Genomic DNA, 8,466 nt, shown 5'->3' on the forward strand with positions numbered 1-8,466 from the left:
GTTGGAAAGGTTTATGTGGAGGCCAATCTGGCATCACCTTATCCTGGAGACATAATAGTCTGCAGAAAAAGAGATGAGAGCTGGGTAGAGTCTCTTTAAATATTGATAATAGTGATGCCTTTTGCCACACATCTCCAAAGATCTCAGAGCAGTGCAGACATTACCTCATCGTTAACTTTCAGTGTTCTTGGGTGAGAAGCTGATGGCGTATTTTGGTCTCCATTTGGGGCAGAACGTAGCAAACGCTTCAGATAGTGGAGCTGAAGTCAGGAGTGGTTCTGACTAGACACTGACTGATAAGATTCGAGACATTTCGGGTCAATATAATATTCTTCTACAGTTGTACATTTCACACACATGAACTTGCCTTCCTACATTTTGCTTCATGGCATTAATGAGGGTCTATTGTGAGCAAGGTGCAGTGCTGAGCACTGTCATTGGAGGTGAAGTTTAATCTCCTTATTCCCATGCTTTAGGCCTTCAGTGATTGGGCTTCTACCTGCCGGTCCCACCCTAAGTCCCTCAGCCCTTGGTCTCCCACATTCCTCTTCCTGGTCTTCAGGGTCGCCTTGTGCTTTCTCCACTTCTGTGCACTTATCTGTGCCCTTTCTCCCCAGCCCTGCTGGTGTCCCTGTCCTATCCTTCATGGCCTATCCCCTGCCCACAAAGCCTGCCCTGACACCACCTCACTGTATCCACAGCCGGATGTGAGCTCCAACACCAAATATGGCCAGCTCCTCTGCTGTGGCCCTTACTAATCTCTCCTTGGTATTTTTTTTTTCATATTTATTTTTTTTAATTTTTTTTTAAATATAATTTTTTATTTTTTATAAACATATATTTTTATCCCCAGGGGTACAGGTCTGTGAATCACCAGGTTTACACACTTCACAGCACTCACCAAAGCACATACCCTCCCCAATGTCTGGGGCTGTGCTGCTGAAGGGGGAGAAGCCAGACCCCCGTCGGGGGCACAGCTGGGGCTGCCCAGGATCCACGGGAGAGGGGGTGCCGGGCCACTGGGGGACCGTCCGACCTGGCCATGTGGCCCAGCGATTTGCTTTACTTGGTGTCATTGACAAGAGATGGGAAGGTCATTGGATACTCACCTTGTGGCTATGATCTCCCAGAAGGGGCTTTTTCTCTTTAAAAAGAACCGGCTGGGAGGCCGAGGAGCAGTGTGGGGAAGAGGGGAGGTGCCAGCTCCAGGAAGGGCAGCAGCTGATTTCTCTCCTTGGACGATTCCCCTCAGCTCTGCTCCACTGGTAAGTTGTGTTCTTTTGGAACACATCCTGCTTTCTGTAGATTATTCTCAGTAAGGGAGCTGGGCTTTTAAAAATTGTAGCGTTTTAGGGCGCCTGGGTGGCTCAGTGCGTTAAGCCGCTGCCTTCGGCTCAGGTCATGATCTCAGGGTCCTGGGATCGAGTCCCACATCGGGCTCTCTGCTCAGCAGGGGGCCTGCTTCCCTTCCTCTCTCTGTGATCTCTTCCCTTCCTCTCTCCTACTGTGATCTCTCTCTGTCAAATAAATAAATAAAATCTTAAAAAAAAAATTGTAGTGTTTTAAAAATTAAGTTTGTGATTCCAGTCACCATACAGTGCTGTATGAGCTTCAGGTGTGCAACCAAGTGACTCAGCACTTCCCTTCAATACCCTGTGCCCTCCTTAATCCCCGTCACCTGTGTCACCATCCCTCCACCCTCTCTGGAAACCATCATTTTGTGGTCTATAATTAAGAGTCTGTTCTTGGTTTCTTTTTTTTTCTTTGCTTATTTGTTTTGTTCCTTTAATTCTTAAACTTTAATTCTTAAATATGAATAGAATTATATGGTATTTGTCTTTATCTGATTTATTTCACTTAGCCCATACTCTGTAGCTCCATCCACATCATTACGAAGGGCAAGATTTCATTGGTTTCATGGGCGAGTAATATTACTAACTGTAGTGTTTTTCCTATAGATTTTAAAATCTGTTTCCATGGTATATTCTTGAGCTCTTATTCTGTGAAACCTGTTTAAGTGAAGGTTCCTTCAGTTTTCATAATTACAACAATTTATTGCAATTATCTTCTCCAGCTTAACTTAATTATTTCTCATGTTTTCAGTTTCCAAATTGTGGTATCTTTGAGCATTTTTTATAGAAATGCATAATACTCAGTTTTAGAACTAAATTGCCAACAGGGTTTCAAAATGATGAAATCATAGGTTGTAAGACCTGGCCCTGGACATCGTTCAGACTGAGCCTCTCTGAGGTTTTGGTGGGGCAGTGATGTTCTGAGATGGTAAGGAGCGCTCATGGTTACCCATAACCAGTGACAGAATCAGGACTCGAACCCTGGTCTCCTAACTCCCTTGTCTACCCTATAGGATTTAGTGTCTGAATTACAAGTGAGAATGAAAAATCACGTTATGATTTTGCTTTTCCATGTGCCTTAATCTGATTTAAAATGAGTTATTTAGCTTTAGAAATGCCTGTGTCTTGTACCACAGTTCGTCCTCCTACCTGGATTCATTTGCCCACCTAGAACGAGGATCTTTAAAGTGTGGTCCCGATCAGCATTACCTGGAGCTTGGTAGAAATGCAAAAGCTGAGCCCCATCCCAACCTACAGACACAGAAACTCCAGGCCTGGGGCCCATCTGTGTTGTAACAAGCTCCTCAGCTCCTTGGTAAAGTCAGAACCCCCGCCTGGCAGGACTTAAACCCGCCCCCTCCTCACCCCGGTATTTGACACTAGTGCAGGGACGTGGGGGGCTCTTGTAGATTTTGCGCTGTCCTCACTGAAGAAGGAGATTCTCTCTTGCTGCTGCCAGTTTTGTTGTTGTTGTTGTTGTTGTTTTGCTGCTGCCAGTTTTTGCTGATCTTTCCCCTTCATCTCCTCTGCTTTCTTCCTTCTGCTCAACCCACAAGCACACGCTCACCCGCACACACCCCGCAGGAGTGAGTGAAAGATCCGTGGGTAAATAATGATAGTAAATAGGAGATTTCAGTAGAAACGGGTTTATTGACCAAACGTCCCAAACACTGGATGGAGTTCGTATGTTTCCTACTTGCTAGCCCTCTAAGCACCCTGATAAATTTGGCTGCTGCTGACCGTATTGTACTGTTTTCTGCCATTTGTTACTTTAGTGCCTTCCGTTTGCATGACATATGTTTGGTGTGAGGGGAGAATGTATTTGGGTTTAGAGTTTACCAGGAGGTAGAGAGTATGTTCAGAAATAGCGGTAAGACAAGCCAGCTGGGGATAAATACATGAGAATCATCTGTAGTGAAAAGTGGAAGCCTAGAGATGGTGGGCAGGTGTGGTGGAGGAGGGCATCATGGAAGACTTCATGGAGGAGGCAGCATTGGCGTGAGTCTCACAGGGAGGCGGGGGTTTGACATGGGGAGTTCGGGGGGTGGGTAAAGGGCATTCTGGGCAGAGGTAGGAAAAGATAAAGGCATGGCAGGGGCTCTCAGTACATTTTGTTGGGACCAGGGGTTATTTGAAGGTGATTCAAAGGAAATGAGGCTATTCAAGTAGGTCAGTGCCAAAAGGAGAAGGATCTTCAAACACGCACTTAGGAGTTTGTTCTTTATCCTGAAGGCAATGGGGAGCCATTGAAGGGTTTTGAATGAGGGCAAGGCATGAGCAGACCTATGCTTTTAGTAACATTAATCTGCCATCAGAGTATGAGTTAGGAGGTGAAGGGGAAATGGGGAGGCTTTGTTTTTATTTTGTAACTGTTTTGCGGCAGTATGTTGATACATTGAACGATCATCATATTAATGTTTAATTAGGAGATAATTGCTTTTCTTATGGTGGTCATTAGATTTTGATATAAACTTCCAGGGCCTAGATTATTGTCCAGGGGAACAGTTCTAACTCCATAATGAGGAATCTGCAAGAAAATAGAAATGGCTAGATGAAAAGGCTTTATAGAAACTTCCAGAACTAACTCCATCCTTCCTTGTTTTTCGTTTCTAACATTTCTTTAAAAACAAAAAGTGTTTGTATTCATTTTACTCGGTAATGGCCTGGTAATGTCAGGTCACATAAAATCTAAATAGCAAGCACCTGCAATGTAGCTCGCTCTTGCTCCTTCCTCCTCTGCCTCCAAAGCTGTTTTCCCTCTCAGTTGTGGACTGATTTTGTCAAAACACCTGAACCTCGCTCATTTCCCAAGGATCTGCCTTCTTCTGGTGGTGGTTCCAATGGGAATAGTTGTAGCAAACTGGGATGTCGTGAAGTTACAGACGTGTGGTGAAGTTACAGACGTGCCATGATTTCTAGGATTTGTCTTGTAGAGAAGACTCTGTTGCCAGTTTCAGAAGGGTGGTATTTCTGCGGCCTGGGCTTTGGCTGGTCTGCTCGGTTGGTTTCAGTCATTGAGCCAGTATTCATGAAACATCGATTAAATACTGAAGACTCCTGGTGACTCAGACCCCCCAGGCCCTGCTCGCAAGGATGTTCCATTCCCGCAAGCAACATCCATAAATAGTTGAAGATAGTTTTGGGAGAGGGAAGCTATTGACAAGCAGACAAGCTGTGGAGGTAAGAACTTCCTGGCAATGACAGCGACATGAGCAAAGCCTCAGTGGCAAGAACAAGAGGGAAGAGGGTCCATGGGGCTGGAGCTCCCTGGAGGTGGAGCTCAGGGAACTGGAGGACAGTAAAGAGGCTGGAGAGCCAAGTAGGGCAGCCTTGAAGGTCTCTAAAAAGCACCAATCTGTGAAAATAGTTGCTACCGTTTAGAGAATTCTCACCAGGCACTGTTGTAAGTGGTTTCCACGCATTAACTCAGTCCTCACAACAAGCTTGTTCCCCGCTGGGAAGACTGAGGTACCAAGGGGTTGAGGAATAGATCTAGTAAGTGAGAGATTGGCGATCTGAGCCAGCGGGACTGGCTCCAGAGTTGCACTGCAGACCCTAATCAGTTATCCTAAAAGTTACGGGGTGACATCATAGGGTTTGAGGCAGCGGCAGAATTGCATCTTAGAAAAATTGTGTGGGACACCTGGGTGGCTTCATTGGTTAAAGTAGCCACCTCTTGGTTTAGGTTCAGGTCATAATCTCAGGGTCCTGGGATCTAGCCCCGAGTCAGGCTCCTGCTCAGTCTGCCTGAGGATTCTTTCTCTCTCTTCCTCTGCCCCTCCCTCATTCATGCTCACTTGCTCTCTCTCTCTCTGAAATAAATATATCTTTTTTGAAAGGATTTTATAGATTTATTTGACAGAGATCACAAGTAGGCAGAGAGGCAGGCAGAGAGAGGAGGAAGCAGGCTCCCTGCTGAGCAGAGAGCCAGATACGGGGTTCCATCCCAAGACCCTGGGATCATGACCTGAGCAGAAGGCAGAGGCTTTTACCCACTGAGCCACCTAGGCACACCTGAAATAAATAAATTTTAAAAAGAGATTGTGCTGTGGTGTGGAAATGGTTTGGCAGGAGAACAAGACGGAAGCAGGGAGAGCAGGTGTTCCGTGACCCATGTAAGAGACCACGTAAGAGCCCGAATGCGTATGATGGCAGCAGAGGTGGCAGAAGTGGAAATGCGGGAGATGTGGTGGCGGGGGGGTCACAGCAGCAGGGGCTGTAGAGTGGTTGGGTTTGGAGAGATAGTACAGAGGCTCTCAGACCAACAATGCCCTGATTTCGGGCTGGGGAACTGCATGAACATGTTCATCCTGTTCTGATCAGATGAGCCCCAAGGTGGGCTGGTTTGTGGCCATCCCAGGAGAACCGATCTGACCTCAGAGCTCTCTGCCAGACAGAGCATGGAGCCGAGGTGCAGACCTTTGACCCCTTCCAGGTCTGCAGAGGGGAGAAGAGGGGGTAGAAGGGGAAGGGGCAGGGCTGCTGGTGGGCGCCGGCTCACCCGGTGCCATTCCCCTGGGAGCCTATGTTCTGTCCTGGGGCTTTGATTCTCTTCTTAGAGACCCTCTGATCCTAAGACAGGTGTCATTGTGTGCAAATAGTAATAACGAAGATTTTAAAGAAAATGAGTCCTTACTGCCCATAGCCAGCATCCAGATCAAAGTTGTTTTACGTCTCCTGCCTGCTCTGCCCAGTGTCACTTTACAGTTGTACCCAGAGCATAGATGTGGCCTTTTGGCCTGTGGTTCACATCCGACATTAAAGTAACTGCTGTTTCTGGAATGTTTTACAGTTTCTAGACATTTTTTGACGCATCATCCCCCAGGATGAGCGGTGACTTACCCATTCTCTGTAGTCAGTGTTTAGTTTCTCGTCCTTCGAGATGGTGCCTCACTGAGCTCCTGTGGCCTCGGCTTTTCCTCCCTTCCTTTGGCAGAATTCCAGCCACGGCAGTTTCCCTGTCCTTTCAGAGAGGGGTGACCCCAACTGTGCACTTCCCTGTGTGGGAAGAGCCAGAAGGCAGAAGGCTTCCTGAGTGCTGCTCTCTGGTTTCTGGGCTCTGTGGTTTCAGAGCCAGGGTGGCACTCACTGACCGTTGTCGGCACTGCTGCCAACGGCTGCCGTCGCCCAACAGCTGATGTGGTTTCCTGTGTGGTTTGCTCTAAGGCGGGCAGTTGTACAGGAGAGAGAAGAGGGTTCTGGGCAGAATGTTTAATTAGGGCTTAATTAAGCCCACCAGAGTGGCCTGTTGAACCCTCACACGGGATCCCGAGGGGCAGGCGGCACCTGGCGCTCTGGGCTGTGTGACAGCCATCAGCCATTCCCAAGCCCTGGGTGGTGATGGGCAGGACACACGCCATCCCACTGGTGAGCAGGAGCTGTTCCGTAGGCTCCCCATAACATTCTAGATGTCCTTGTTTTGTGGGCCCCACCCCCTGCCTGGTCCTGGCTAGGAGTTACTTATCTGGGTGTCTCGTGGGCTCTGTCACAGTGGGGACTGTCTGATGAACCTGTCTCCTTGACTGCGGCCAGCACAAGGCCCAGCTGCAGGCGGTACTGGATGAGTCGAACGAAAGGCGTAGATTTGGGACCCAATCCCTTGACTGGCTGCAGACGGGAATTTGAAGACTCAGGACTAGACTTGCAGAGCCTAGGGCCCCCAGTCCACGGCCAGAGCTGACTCTGTGGGAGGATGAGAGACCTCTCCAGCCAGGACAGAGCCCCATGTCGCAGCCCCACAGAGGCTGGAGCTCTGTGGATCGGGTGAGGCCCGGTTCTGGAAGCAGTTCTGTTTCTGGGCTGCACCGTGTGTCAGCTGATGGATTTGGGATCCTGCCTTCCTTGGAGCAGCAGTGGGCGCCCTGGGTCTGAATTTCCCGGGCAGTGTACTTGCTGTGGGTTTCGATTTGGGGACCTGCGCTCTCAAATGCGCCCAGAAGCTACTCAGCATTGGTTGGCATGTAAGGATGTTTGATGACTTGGTGGATAGTGAAAAACAAGTCTGGGCTTGGAGGTTAAGCTCCACCCTTTTGTGAATTACATCCAGGTGGTTGTCAAGAGAATTTTTCTCAACCAGAGGAGGGCGTTTGCAAAAACCGACAAGTCTACAGGGAGGGAAAGAACTTCATACTGAATGTCAAGGGCGCACCAAAGACTCTGGGATCTGCTGGTGTCTGAGCTGGAAAGGCCCTCCCTGGGATGGAGCCTTCCCCGATCCTCTGTGGCTGTGCGGCAGCAGGGGACAGCTGTTATCACCAGAGTCCCAGTCGCCAGGTGTGTGGCCCCTTTCAGGGTGGATCTTTTGGCTATCTTGGCTGTGTTTGGCATGCGTTGGTCACGTATTCTTTTGGTAAAATAGATACACATAAACTTTACCTTTAAAAAACCATTTAAGGGTGCCTGGGTGGCTCAGAGGGTTAAGCCTCTACCTTCGGCTCAGGTCATGATCTCAGGGTCCTGGGATCGAGTCCCACATCGGGCTCTCTGCTCAGCAGGGAGCCTGCTTCCTCCTCTCTCTCTCTGCCTGCCTCTCTGCCTACTTGTGGTCTCTCTCTGTCAAATAAATAAATAAAATCTTAAATGGTTTTTTATTTTTTTTATTTTTTTTTAAGAATACACCATTCAGGGGCATGAAGTACGTTCACAACGTTGTGCCACCATCACTGCGATCTGGTTCCTGAACGTTCTCATCACCCCAAAGCAAACCCTGTACCCGTCAAGCAGAAACACCCTGTTCCGACCTCCCCTGAGTCCCTGGCAGCCAGTCATCTGTCCCTGTGGACTTGCCTAGATGTTTCATGTGAACACAATCACACAGAATGTGGCCCTCTGTGTGGCTTCTTTCACTTAGACTACGTGTTTGAGGTTCATCTGGTCACGTGACTATACACCTGACCTTTGAACAACGTGGAAGTTTGGGGTGCCCACCCCCTGTGCAGTCTAAGGCCGGCCCCTCCCAAACTTCTCGTATCTACTGTTGACTCGAAGCCTAAACAGCTGATTGACACATATCTTGTGAACATACAATGTATGTATTATGTAGCATACTGTTACAGTAAAGTAAGCAAGAGAAAAAATGTTATCATGAAAATCATATTAAAGCACATTTAAAATA

General features: G+C 48.2%; 1 long non-coding RNA gene across 1 annotated transcript; it reads left to right on the plus strand.

The window, feature by feature from the left end:
* The first annotated feature begins 7,481 nt into the window (after window positions 1-7,481).
* Window positions 7,482-8,466, plus strand: LOC309846136. The gene is made up of 2 exons (XR_014301743.1): window positions 7,482-7,625; window positions 7,964-8,466. It is a non-coding gene; the product is annotated as an uncharacterized lncRNA (long non-coding RNA).

This window comes from Mustela nivalis, assembly GCF_964662115.1.
Source record: "Mustela nivalis genome assembly, chromosome: 13".
Taxonomy (NCBI): Eukaryota; Metazoa; Chordata; class Mammalia; order Carnivora; family Mustelidae; genus Mustela; species Mustela nivalis.